Below are 15,308 nucleotides of genomic sequence, written 5' to 3' on the forward strand. Positions count from 1 at the left end.
TTGTATGGTTTGGTGTATTATAAATTATTGATAGGAAAATGTTTATTGCTCTTAAGTCAACACAAATTAAATAAGATGTACTCGTACTTTGACTAAAATCAATAAAATATCAAATATCTGACACAGTACTTCCACACTAAATATATTTGTAATAGCTTTAAAGTAAAAGTTAAGAATGATTATGATAGCTTTATCCGTGCTGTATAATGTTTTAAGTAATGTAAATATTACTTTTAGTTTATTCTGAAAATTCCCAACTATAGAAGTTAACTTTGAATATTGTTTATGAAGTTTAGTGTTTTTGCATCTTATTGCTTCTTTTGTCCGTATTTCATGTTATGCACATTGGCCAATGTGCCTTCTTTCGTCATTGTTGATAATATTTCAACACTAGAGAAGCTAAGTTTCTCATTTTTGTCGAGCCTGCGACTTTTGTCACAGAAAGCTCGACATAAGGATAGTGATCCGGCGGCGGCGTTAGCTAACTTCTTTAAAGCTTTATATTTTAGAAGGTGGAAAACCTGGATGCTTCATACTTTGTATATAGGTGCCTTATGTTACGAAGTTTCCGTCTGTCACATGTCCATTGTCCTTGACCTCATTTTCATGGTTCAGTGACTACTTGAAAAAAAAAGTTCACATTTTTTGTAATGTTAATTTCTCTCTTATTATGAGTAATAGGATAACTATATTTAGTATGTGCGTACCTTGCAAGGTCCTCATGCCCGTCAGGCAGTTTTCTCTTGACCCCGACCTCATTTCATGGATCATTGAACAAGGTTAAGTTTTGTTGGTCAAGTCCATATCTCAGATACTATAAGCAATAGGTCTAGTATATTTGGTGTATGGAAGGATTGTAAGGTGTACATGTCCAACTGGCAGGTGTCATCTGACCTTCACCTCATTTTCATGGTTCTGTGTATATAGTTATTTGATCTGTTTTTCTAATACTGAATGCAATAGATCAACTATATTTGGTGTATTGAAGGATTGTTAGGTGTACATGTCCAAATGGCAAGTGTCATGATCAGACCTTGACCTCATTTTCATGGTTCAGTGGTTATAGTTACGTTTTTGTGTTTTGGTCTGTTTTTCTAATACTATATGCAATAGATCAACTATAGTTGTTGTATGGAAGGATTGTAAGCTGTAAATGTCCGCCTGGCATGGTTCATCTGACCTTGACCTCATTTTCATGGTTCATTGATCAGTGTTTAGTTTTCTTGGTTAAGACTGATTCTTAGAAACTATAAGCAATAGGTTAACTATATTAGTGTATTGAATGATTGTAAGGTGTACAATGTATTTCTCGTTAGGTTTATATGACATTGACCTCATTTTCTTGGATCATTTTAAGTTTATGTTATAGTTGTAGTAAAGCTTTCTATTTAGAACTATCAACAGAATATCTATGGAATGTAAAGAAGGCGAGACATTTCAGCGAGTGCACTCTTGTTCATGTTATGGCCTGTAATAGCCGACTAAACTGTCTGTTTCTCCCCTTTCTCTCGTTGTTGAAGGCCGTACGGTTCAAGCAACGAGCCTTACGACTGTTGGTATTTACATATTCGAAATAGCATAATCAGTAAAGTCAATTTATAGGGAAACAGTGTATTACACAGTCATATATATATATATATATATATTGTTATATAGCAGGCATTGTACTTGTATTGAAAGTCATGTTTTTTTAATGTCACCCTCTCGTGGAGATCAGTTAAAAATCTATAATTTATAGAACAGTGAAAATTTTACGTTTCGACCTCAGACCTTTTTTCATAGACTTTCAACATAAATTAAATGCATCTTGCTCCATTGCTTTATAACTGACATAATTTTGTTATTATGTACATCACACCATAGTGAATTACTTCAAGTTACAATTTGAAAAGACAGTATGATAAATTAAATAACACATATCTGAGAGGGTGAAAGAGCTTGGCTTCGCCTCGGTTGACAATGCTATCCCGGTGAAACTATCTTCTCTATCACTCTCTCGTCGATTTTCAATTTATTAATATATTATAGTCATGTTATGGAGCAGGCAGTGTATTATATACAGACTCATGTTATATACAAGGTTCTAGTATTGTGCAGTCATGATACTAAATAGAACGCAGTTTACACGTCATGTACAGTCATGCTATACAGCAAGCATTGTTATGTATTATACAGTCATTTATGTAGAGGCAGTGTTATATACTAGTGATACAGTCACATTATATAGAAGACAGTGTATTATACAGTCATGTGGTATAGGCTACTTCGAAAGGAGGGTAGTATACCTTACCTCATAATGACTTCAATGTTCAGCTAGCAAGCAAGCTAACAAAAGATACTACCTCTACCTACACACTCAATGCAATCTGTAAAAGGCAGTATATAATATGTAGCCATGTTTTATATTAGGCAGTGTATAAAACAGTCATGTTATTATATAAAGAAGACAGTGGACTATGATTCCGGTTTTTGTCATAGTGTAAGCCGGCTACATTTTAAATACTATCTTCTCTGTCAAGTAACTGTCTACTGTGTTTCCCATCAGCTGATATATAAAAGACATTGTAAGATTTCTCTCCTAACACGTAAATGTTCCCATTTGCGTCCGATGTAAGTTTGGTTGGTGACTGTAAAAGTTCTTTGTCAATAAACTTCCAAATGATGTTTGCTGATAGATCTAATAGAGTAATATAGTCTTCATACATGTCGCTCATGCATAGGTTGCTCTTAGACATTGTAACATAAGAAACCGACACATACTTTGGCGAATAGAACTTAGATACCGTGTAGTTAGAGAGATTTATCGTAAACAGACCATGACCATACACGCAAAGATATAGAATTCCCCTATGATGTTCCATTCCAAAGCATCCTTCTTTCGTCGGTATTTGTTCGCTCTTTGCCTTTTTTTCAATGTCAACCAGACTAATAGAAAATTGTGCACCGGAAACAGCTACTGTAGAATTGTCTATTGATGTTATTTCTCTTGCGGTAAACAGGGAAAATCGCTCCGTGAATGATCCCTCGTTGTTACAGATTGTAAATACGCAATCCCCACCGACAAACACGAATTAGGCAGTTGGCAAAATGCAAGAAAAGCCGGCAACGTAGTAATAGACTTCGATTTCTTAACAGTGAATTTATGGGCTATTCCAAGCTGCGTATTACGACTTCTTACCGGTATTTGTACCTTTTGATACAACTCTTCTACTGCAGTTGTCTTGTGGTTAATAGACTTATTGGATTGATCATGTCGATCTATACACGTATCACATAAAGCACTTTCACTTTCAGGACACCATATGATCGCCGCTTTATCTTTTCCATTTTTAAGACAAATGGCACAGCTGACACCAGTAGACGTAGCCATATTCACCTTTACATTTATTTATTCAGTTACGCACAGCCGAACAGGAAGTAAACAAGATTATCGATCTTTTAATCGAATGTGGTGAAATTCAATTGTATTACATTAAATACCCCACCTCCAATAATCTAATCAGTCTATTCGCCGCATTATTCAACCGGAAACCCGCCTGAAAAAACGTACCTCCCTGACGATCCCTCCCACCTTATGCATTCGTGCCATTAACCTTCATAATTTTACATATTCAATGGTTGAAGTTGCACCATTTTTAAAGGGAAAAGTTTTTTGTTAAACCACGTTTTTTTTTCTTGATAGAAAATTTCATAGTTATATTATTTTTGACAGTTTGTTGTATTATTTATTTGTTTTATTCCGATAATTTATTTGTTTTATTCCGATAATTTATTTATTTTATCTGAATAATGGATAAAACACCATATTCGTCAACGCAAGAGATAAGTGACACACACACACACAAGTGCCAGTGGTTTTTTGTCCATTTGGCGTGCGGCAACTTATTCGGAAGAATTTTGGGATAGGAGTATGGATTTTTCCCTGGTTTGTATGGTTTGAATTTGGAACACACACCCAATCCCTGTTAGGACTTTGCCTTTCACTTCTTGGGCTAGTCTGTTGGGGTTATCTAGGCCTAGCAGGGTATCGTTTACCGTAACTAAGCATAGGATGCTGAGATACCAATGTCTTTTGTTTCTTGCACAACAAGTATGCATGAGACGCTACCAGCTGGTATCAGGAGTGACCCCTTTTACAGCACTAGATGGTCTATGAATTTTGGCTACCCTCCCATGTCTATGGGTATGCCCAAATTGCCTCATTATTATCTAGTCTTCGATCCGAATTCGACTCAGTCAGTTTTGTCTGGTCAATGGTTCGGTGGAAGTAGTTATCAAAGGTACCAGGCTTATAATATAATACGCCAGACGCGCGTATCGTCTACATAAGACTCATCAGTGACGCTCATATCAAAATAGTTATAAAGCCAAATAAGTACAAAGTTGAAGAGCATTGAGGACCCAAAATTCCAAAAAGTTGTGCCAAATACGGCTAAGGTAATAAGATAAGATAAGAAAATCCTTAGTATTTCGAAAACTTTATACTTTTGTAAAGAGGAAATTTATAAAAATGACACCGTTTTCAGAATCATCCTCTTGTTTATAAAATGAAATGAAGACTCTGACTACTTCTATATATAAGACACAAGTAACTGTTCAAGCAAAATTCATTGAGTTTGTTAACAGGCTTTCCTTATGGAGTCTAGGGGCCTGTCTCATGATCCTCCACAGGACCCACTCAGACATCCTAGACATGTGGTTGAAGATGATTATGTTTCTTTGGCTCCAAGAAGTGAGACCAAGGTGCTTCTTCTGATAATGACAGTGTTGATAGCACAGAGGGAGATGTTACGATTTCTAAGGGGCCTTCAATAGGCGACCCCTATGAACGTTATAGGGGTCTAGTTTATTCTATTCGCTGGGATATGTCGGATATGCCTATGTGTTTTCCATCAAGGGTTTCGTTAGTCCTTTCAGATTTTATGACTTGCTCTGGTTTAGTCAAGACAGATTTGAAAAGATATCATTCTTTTCCAGAGTCGGGTCATTTCACAACAGCTTTGTCGTTTGTTAACTCGTCTTTGACTGCGAAACATGCTAACACTAGCAAAACTGGTGGTAGTAAGTTCTCTGTTTTCCTGCCTCCTTACGCAGAGAAATGCAGACCTAAGGACTTTGAGATTAATAGATCTTCCTTGGGTGTGTATGCTCCTATCTATGATCAGGCTTATTCTGGTTTACTGGATTCAAAACCTATGGACGGTCTCAGACTTTCTAAGAATGTCTCAATTCCTTCTTCTTGGAACTTTGGCTAATTTTACTCTTGCTAAGAGACAATAGACTCTTGAAAAATCGACTGTCTCTGAAGCTCTTCAGCAGAGACTTCTCATTTCTCTTCTGTCTACGGACAATTTGTTCTCTGTTCCTTTGGATCAGCTACAGGAGGAGGTGAATCAGGCTCCTCCTGGAGTCAATGTGAATGTTAAGGTCACTGATGGGAAAAAAATTGTCAAAACTTCTCAGATTAACAAGACTACTTCCATTCATCAGCTCAAGACTTCTTCTTCCTTTTCTTCCTCACAACCTATGGAGTGATCAACTATTTCTTCTCCTAACCATTCAGGTGGAAAGAAAGCCAAAGGTGTAGAGGTTAAGAAGGGTAATTGATGTGTTGTCCTCTCCGTTAAATCCATCCCCACTGGAAGACAAAAATTATTCTACTCCTCTTCCTCATCTTCCAGTGGGGACAGGCTGTCCCAATTTCTAGATCAATTATCTCTGATAACTTAAGACAAGTGGTAACTTATGATTTTACGGAGGGGATTGGAGCTTTAGTTTTTGATATAGCCTCCTCTTTCAACTGTTCCAATCAATCTGTCAGTGACAAAGGATTCTCAAACAGCTTCAGGTCTGTGGTTAGGTTCTCAATTTGAGTAACACCTCAATTTTCGAGAGATGAGAGCTGTGTTTCTCTCTCTCCTTCATTTTCAGGCTGTGATTAAGGATCAGTCATTTCTGGTTGACACAGACATCTCCACAGTAGTGGCTTATCTTCAGAATCAAGCGGAAACTCATCTAGCCTCTTCTTTGCATCGTCTAAGCAAGGAACTCTTCTTCTGCTGTGTCACAGTCTCAATATAATTCTGTCAGTAAGACATGTTCCAGACAGTCAAAATCTTCTGGCGGATTCTTTTTCGCGTTCGCGTGTTCTAGTGAACACAGAATTGGGATTTCATCAATTAGTGTTTCAGGAGATCATTCTTCGTTGGGATCGTCCTCATATAGATCGTTTTGCCATCAGTCTGAATTACAGACTAAAAAGCTTGGGCAGTAGATGTTATGACCATATCTTTCAAGTACATGTTCCCTCTCTTTTGTCTTCGTCTCAAAATCTTGTACACAATTCAGAGGGATCTTTGCAAGGCCGTTCTTATTGCTCTAGCTTGTCTAAGGCAGTTTTAGTTCCTAGAACTACTTTCGACTTCCTCTAAGGGACGATCTACTTTTTTAGTTCAAGGAAAGAAAGATTCATCAGGGTCTAGAGAATTTTCATCTACAACTATGTTACTGTCAGGAATTCCCTCAAAAAGGAAGGGTTTTTTGAAGGAGCAACCAAGCGTATTGCAGGGTCAGTCAGTCTATCTACAGGAGCCGTTTATGATTCCAAATGGTCAATTTACTGGTCTTTGTGTCAAAACAGATTGATCCTCTCCCAGTGAACAACAGTAAGCGGATTTTATTCTTTATCTTTTTGAAGAAAAAGGTTACACTCCATCTACTATATAAAGGGATATAGATCTGCCATAGCCAGAACAATATGTCTTTTAGGAGGCTCAAATTTTGGTGATAATGAGTTTTGTCCTTGTTGATTAAAAACTTTTGTCTTAATAAACTACGTCAAAAGCGTTTGGTTCCTTCTTGGAACTTAGGTTTAGTCTTGAAGTTTTTCAGTTTCCGTCTTTTGAACCTTTACATTCAGACACCTTCAAATATTCATCTTATCATTGTTGTTTTCCCTTAGCATTGGCTACTGATTGTAGAAGGTACGAGATCTATACCTGGTCTATTTCTGAGACTTGCCGCCGCTTTGCAGCTGATTTAACCTCAGTTACACTTCTCATTAGTCCTTCTTTTCTAGCTAAGAATAAATTACCTGGTAAAGGTTCTGGGTTACTCACTATTCCTGTCATACCTGCATCTGCATTTGTTGTGTCCTGTGCGAACCTTGCTTTTGTACCTAGCTTCGTCAGCAAAATTAAGATCTGCTGGTTCTTTTAGGTTGTTCATTAAAAAGGAATTTCTGACATTTCTGCTAAAACCATTTCTACCTGGATTTGTATTTCGGTCTTATTGGCTTATAAGTCTGAAGTTTTAGCTAAAGATCAAGTTAAAGCTCATAAAGTAAGAGACTGAGCCTCCTCATGGAACATTTTCAATTCCTCCCCCATGTAGGAAATCATGTCAGCTAGTGTTTGATGTCAGATAGTGCCTCTTATAACCAAGTTTTACGCTCTATGCCTCTTCATTGTGTCAACCTCTAATTTTTATGACCCTTAGTTGCTGCTCAACAGGTTGTTTTTCCTCCTCCTAGTGAGGGGAATTCAGCGTTTCGTCAAAATCTGTTAATCTGCATTCAGTAAATTCATGGGGGTGAGGTATTTAATGTAAAAAAATCAAAGTGTTAGAATCTAAATTTAGTTTTGTAAATTAAATACTCACTTTCATAAATCAGAGGTTCCGGCCCCTCCCTTTCATACCCCTTGGTGCCTGGAAATTCAAGAAACAAATGATGCGGATTTATGGCGCGCATGCATTAGTGGGAGATGTTTTCAGGGGGGAAAGGTTCTTTTATCTGGCTGGTTTCCGGTTGAACAATGTAGCGAGTGAACTGATATCTAAAGTTATGAAGGTGAGTATTTAATTTACAAAACTAAATTTTAATTCTAAAATTTTTATTTTTAAATCATGCACTTGCATGCATGGGTTGGCCAATATTTCCGGATGCACTTTACCAATATATATTTGAACTGGTATCTATAACATAGATATTTTCATAAACTAAACTATTCAAATCTATATTATCGTAGATTTACATATTTCGTTCACATTTTAACCGTTTTCGTGTTAATTATGAATTTAAGGGATGTGAGCCAGTCATGACCAATATAGATATTAATAGAACATTAATGAATTAGTCCTAAGCATGATGAGATCAACAAGGGCACTTTATTACTCGGCAAATTAATATCAAATCGTGGAGAGTCGAGAAAAAGTGTAAATGAATTTTTAAAAAAGATTTCCTAATATTATTCATTTACACTGGATTTGAAAAAACAATGTTCTTAGGCAAGCTAAACTCGTAGTTTAAAATGCATCATTCATTAATTTAAGAAAGAATATCAAGAAGTCATTCAGGACAAACATTATATTAACTTTAACGGTTGATGTCCTTTTAATGTTATACCGGTCAATCAGTTTGATTTAAACAAGCTTCGAAGTAGGATTTGAAACTGTATATCCGTGTATAATCTTATTATTTTGGTAAAATGATACCTGTTGTTCAACTACAAATAACAAATCTTAAGCCCTATTTGCAACTCCGTCAAACAAAGTTTACCATATATTGTTTTTCAAACACCAAGTTAATCATTTTTGAAAACAACAGATGTCTCAACTACTCGATATGTGTCCTCTAAATTTTGATTAGTGGCTGATGGACGTCCCTTTCTTGGTCAACTTCTACACTTTACATCTACATTTGGACAACATCTGCATATGAAACCACGAATGTAGCTAAACTGTAGCTAAACTAAAACAACATGAAATGACATGGACAAAACCCTGAACATAAATATGGAACGATCACGTTCATTCGGACAGCAAACGAACGTATATCAAATAAATAGTAGACAAGAAATCTTTTACATTATACTCTTAAATACGCGGTACTCGAGACTACACAAAATTTTCACTTAACCTTGGATATATTGGTAAAACAGTACGAGTATTTTTCGTTCTTTTCATTGTAATTTTTGTTAATGTTTTTTTTACCAAGAGCTCATCACTTTGAACAGATGGGCGGTTTAGAGAGTAATATAATGCTCAACAAAAAGGGAAAAAATAGCCAAAGATAAAATTTCAGGAGGAGGATTTACAAACAGAGGATTTTTCCTGTTGAACAAAAAAACAATCTGGTGAAATAAATCTGATTGTTACTACGGGTACATTTTAACATTTTCGATGCATATTACAATTTCTATTTCCTATTGGTCAAAACGTTAAGTTAAAGTGTTCGCTGCTCGTACAGGTCTTGGTCTTCTTCTTTTATACTACAGTCTACTTATTTTAGCATAGTAAATTAAAACAAGCGACTGTTGACTTAAACTGTTTTCTTTTTTTTCTATATAAATGTGTCAAGTTTGTTTTTTTAACAATTTTTATTTGTCTGGTTAATGTAAAATAATGAATATAAAATAAATGGATATTCATTCTATTTTGACATGTTTGTTGGATATGTCTATACTTTCATTTTTATATTGTGCTTAACAAGTTAATAGGTTAGAAGATATCGTTAAAACTCCATTGAATTGTGTCTATAAGAGCAGTCTTTTAACATTTAGAAGAATATGTATCCATAAATCATATACATGATGGGGGGATATGCAAAAAAACACTTTATAAATTTCACGCGTCCAATGCAGTTTTCGATGTTAACCTTCATCAGTAACGCTCAAAGCTGAATATTTGAAAGCCAAGGATTATAAAAACAGAGACGTGATATCGACCCACGATAGAGTAAAAGTCAAAAGGTTTTTTTGCTATCCAGTAGCATTGAAGCAATTTTGTTTAAAACTCTTTTCAGTAGTTTGCATAATTGAAATATAAAAAGCAGTCAATGTTAATTTCGTTGATTTCATATTATGTCCTACTGAAAATTCAGTATGAATAATATTGAGACGAACTTGGAAAACGAGTAATTTCTTTCAAAAGGATTAATTTGTTTCACATGATAATTCAATTAATTAATTGAAGGCATTTCCTTTTTCAGTTCAGATGAAAAGTTGATGCTGTGAACTTGAAATTATGAAACATCAATTAATATGTAAATCAAATTAATCAAAACGTCTTGTCCAACTTTTTGTGTAGATTCAAGAAAGATGATCCATAGGTCGTTAGTTTCCTCACTGATAACTGCATACATTTTTACCGCAAATAAAGCAATATTACTAGTAATATATATATTACGGGCAATTGTAGATGACAACGTTTCCATCTGTACTTACAGTTATAAGCAATTTTTGTTCTTTGTCATAGTGTAAATCTGATACCAATGCTTCCAATGCCATATTCACTATCAATCAAGTTTCTACTTTGTTTTCCATGAGCTGATATACAAACGACTCCGTTATAATTCAATACGTAAATGTTTGCATTTGCATCCGAGGTGAGTCTATTTGGTGAGCATAATAATTCTTTGTCGAGAAATTTCCAAATAATGTTTGCTGATGGGCCAAAAAGAGTTATAGTGTCTTCGCAACTATTGCTCATGCATACATTATTCTTAGACGTTGTTACATAGAGGATAGAACCAGATATTGAAAAGAATTTAGAAATGTTGTACTCAGAAAGATTTTCCGAATACAGACCACCTGCATAAGTGCCCATCCATAGCAATCCATTGTTATAATCTAAACCATAGCATGCATTCCAAGTTGGTATTGTTCTTGTCATTTTTTTCTTTTGAATAATATTGACCAGGAAAACGAGATATATTCCAGCGGCAACAGCAATTTTAATGTCGTCAATTGATGTTATATCTCTAATCATCTAAATCAATGGCAAATTGGTTCTTAAATGAACCGAAAATATTACAGATACATGCGTCATCGACAAACACTAAATTTTTTGTTAGTAAGCAGAATGAAATAATTCCCCGCGATTGTTCAGATTCGGACATTTTGACATTGAATTAATAGGCTATTTCTAGTTGCGTATTACTACCTCTAATAGGCATTTGTGCCGTCTGGGACAACTCTTCTACTTCTGTTGTTCTATGATTAATTGTCTTATTGGATTGGTTATGTCGGTCTCTACAAAGATTACATTACGCACTTTCACATTTAGAACAAAATGTAATAGCAGCTTTGAATTTTCCATTTTCAAGACAAATACAACAGCTTATACCAGTCGATGTCGTCATTTTTCATCTGTAAGTTATAAAATCAATGTAATACACATGTTAGACAAATTCAAAATGTTATAGAATTCTATGAAAGATGGATCGATAAATCAGACGAAAATGTACCGTTTTTCAAATTTCGTAAATCCGTTTAGATTTAAAAACATCAAGGAAAAAAACAAAATACAAAAATAAAACTGAGAAAATCGCATGGACTCCAAAAGGAGCGCGACCTAAGTCTGCATCACATGCCAAGCGAATCCACACTCAATCACAATTGAAAAATAAACAGTAAATCCACAGATCAGACGACCATTCTGGTATCTGAAGCAATAAATCAGTAAATGATATCGCTGATTAGTTGAAACACATACACCCCATATTGGTCTCTTCGTAATCACGGTGATCAGAAATCTAATAATGTAGAGGTGTTGATTTCACTTATTTTCCTCGGAACTCTGTTGAGCAGTTTTTGTGTAAGGTCTTACGAGACCACCCCTGTTGATGAACTCTGTATTTTAGTGTGAACATGCGCAATCGTAACGTTTTAATTGGGATATGTTTACGCAATACGATAGGTCAGTTGGTTCTTTAGAAAACGCGATGGAAATGTATGATAAGACACCTTGCAGGATATAACCAACATGCCGATCGTTTTCATCAAGATACATATTATGCATTTCCATTGATACGGTTTCATTACTATGCATGTTTAACGAACTTCTTTTTAAATCTGATCAACATATATACAGATTACATGGTCCGTGATGCAGCATATTGTCTAAAACATTCATTCCATCCTGATTTTAGGACAAGTAATGCATATACGCAATTATATGAGTGCACTTGATATCACAATTACTTTTACACTATTAGATTATTCTACAAAGATAGGAGGTACTAATAATATAATGCGAAAATCAACACACATGACTTGAACATGTGAAATTTGTTAATCGTCTACATTCTACAAATGTGCGAAAAATACTAAAGGGAAATTGGAACTCATAAGTCGAAAATAAACTAGCAATGCCTTGTTAAAAGAGAAAGATACTACATCTTCTTTTTTAGACATACATAAAAACAACAGTACACAATACACAGCATAGCAAACCAACGACTAAGTAACACGAATACTACAAAACACTGGGGACCATGTTAAGTGCTCCTTCGTGTTGCTCAAGAATGAAAAACCCGGTGATGAGTCTATCTAGGTAGGGATGAGGAAAGGGATTGTAGTAGCGACATCCGTAGTCATCTATGAAACAAATAATCCATAACGGTCAACCAAGTCGTGATTGCGTCCGTAAAATGTAAGAAGGAATAATTTCAACTTCATTACGTGGAATTCATGGTTAAATAGCTGCCTTCAACTTTGTACTTGTTTGGCTTTATAACTATTTTGATCTGAGCGTCACTGATGAGTCTTATGAAGACGAAACGCGCGTCTGGCGTATTAAATTATATGCCTGTTACCTTTGATACTAGCTATTTACACCACTGGGTCGATGCCACTGCTGATGGACGTTTCGTCCCCGAGGGTATCACCGGCCCAGTAGTCAGCAATTCGGTGTTGACATGAATATCAATTATGTGGTCATTTTTATAAATTTCCTGTTTACAAAAGTATACATTTTTCGAAATACTAAGGATTTTCTTATCCAAGGCATAGATTACCTGAGCTGAAATTGGCACAACTTTTTGGAATTTTGGGTCCTCAATGCTCTTCAACTTTGTACTTGTTTGGCTTTATAAATATTTTGATCTGATCGTCACTGATGAGTCTTATGTAGACGAAACGCGCGTCTGGCGTATTAAATTATAAACCTGGTACCTTTGATAGCTATTCCTTCATAGCAGCAACCCTCTATCATAGGAAATACAAGTCCTCAAGTATATGGTATCTGGGAAGACATATATCCATTCTCCATTTCCATTTTCTATTTTATACAGCAGTCAACATTTAGTTATATTCTTAATAAATATAAAAACAAAGGTTTGTAACAAAGAATCACAAACGGCATATAGACAAAGCACATTTGTGAAAATGAAGACAAGAATACAAAATGTTCAATAGAACAATAACCCAATGAAGTGATGTAAAAGTTCAGAGCCACGTCGAATGTATCAATGAAACACAAGGCATATAGACAAAGCACATTAGAAAAAAAGAATACAAAAATTATCATAGAACAATAACAAAATGGCGGGATGTATCAGTACAGAGCCATGTTATATGTATAAAAGAAAAATAAAAAAGCATATAGACAAAGCACATTAGCAAACATGAAAGACAAGAAAACAAAAAAATATCATAGAACAATAAAACAATGACGGGATGTATAAGAACAGAGTGACGCCAAATGGATATCATCAAAAACAGACTAAACAGTAAAAGTAATATACATAAAGACAAACAAAAGAAAACTATTACACGTTAATAAGATAGTAAACAACGTCAGTACCCGAAATCTAACTTCAAGACCATCATGTATTATTTGTGAAATTGATACAGAATATGTATCAACAAGGTCTTGGTCTTGGTACCTTCCAAAAAGGATGAGAAGTTCTAGTACCCCAGGTTCTTCTTTTCTACTCAGACACTCTACACAGATGATTTACAAAGTCTGAGTAGGACTAACAAGCTCTTGAATACCGAATAAGTTGCGAAATGTATATCCCATATGCAGGTGAAGTTGGTATTTTGCTACCAAGGTGGGGGAATCGTCTCGTTTGTCATACATTGTGGTACTGAGATGACCGTGTATTTCAAATTCGAGGTATAAGTCTAAATATAAGGCGGAGGAAGCGTGTCTGTTGTTTCTTTAATTTCTAGTTTTGTGGGATATTGCTACATAAAATTTAAAAGTTATCAATTAGGGAGCTGAACTCATCTCTTTTACGATAAACTGTTGTTTTCAACCAACCCTCATGATTAATTTCTAGATATAAGTCAAAATATGAGACAGTATAATTTTTATCGGTCGTATCCTTTATTGCAAGTTTAATGGAAAAAGTATGTTTAATATAGTCATAAAATTTCGAATTATTTAGTGAAAGAACATCATTTATATAGGAGAAAGTGAAGTTAAAGGATAGTGCTTGATTCTTTTCCTAAGAAGTGCTTGCATGAAGTCAGCCTCATATTATGAATACAGAAATCAACCGGCTAGAAGAGGGACACAGTTTGTACCCATGGAAATGCCGAGTGTTGGTTTCTCTATACGTAACAAATATTTTGTCTATGAAGAAATCTAGCATCTTGATAATGCCAGTTTCCGAGATATTTTTTTTTTTAAATCAGATTGAAAATAGATGTCATTTTATTGATTCCAAAATTATTAAAAATCCTAAACTTATCAATAATATGAAGAACCAATAAACCTAAAATGACAAAAAAGATAACCAAATTCGTGAAAGGAAACACCGCTGTATTGATTTAAACAATTCTAAAACGGCAAATTTTAATTCTACACAATCTGTATTTGCCTGCAGTAGTAGTTGTAACATAAACGGTACCAATTTTTCCGAACCAGATGCGCATTTCTGCAATTAATGTTTCTTTAGTGATTTTCGGGCCCAAAATATTTGAAAATTCAAAGCTTATTAACAATACAATGAGCTCATTAACTTAATGCGTATTATGCGTTAGATACATGTAACTTATCATATCTTATGAATTTGGTGTCAATAGTATGAAATTTTTATTTTATTAATTTACCAATGTGTTAAGTGTTACTAATTTCAAAATCATTTTGAATATTACAACACTGGAAGTACATATGTACATGTATATGATATCACTTAATCAAAACAAAAAAACATCCTTTTAAGTTACTTCATATTTAAATACCATTTTAATGGGATCTATGAATAGAAACGAAACTAGATATTGTGGGAATCCCGTTACCAGGATTAATAAAGTCACAGATGTAAACCAAGATGGCAGGTAATACCCAATGAATAACACATTTACTCCACTTCATTTTTCAACAAACCTTCGCTTAAACCTTTTTACAAATAAAGCAAATGGCGATATGCTAAGCATATCAAATAATTTGCTGACACGAAATGTTCTGTAATTATCAATATTAACATACGAATCGATATGTGCTGTTACCAACAATATCAACACATGATCAGAAATATTTTGTAACCAACTCTACTAACACGCGAATCAAACCGTGAT

Source organism: Mytilus californianus, unplaced genomic scaffold (assembly GCF_021869535.1).
Source record: "Mytilus californianus isolate M0D057914Y unplaced genomic scaffold, xbMytCali1.0.p SCAF_9, whole genome shotgun sequence".
In the NCBI taxonomy this organism is placed as follows: domain Eukaryota; kingdom Metazoa; phylum Mollusca; class Bivalvia; order Mytilida; family Mytilidae; genus Mytilus; species Mytilus californianus.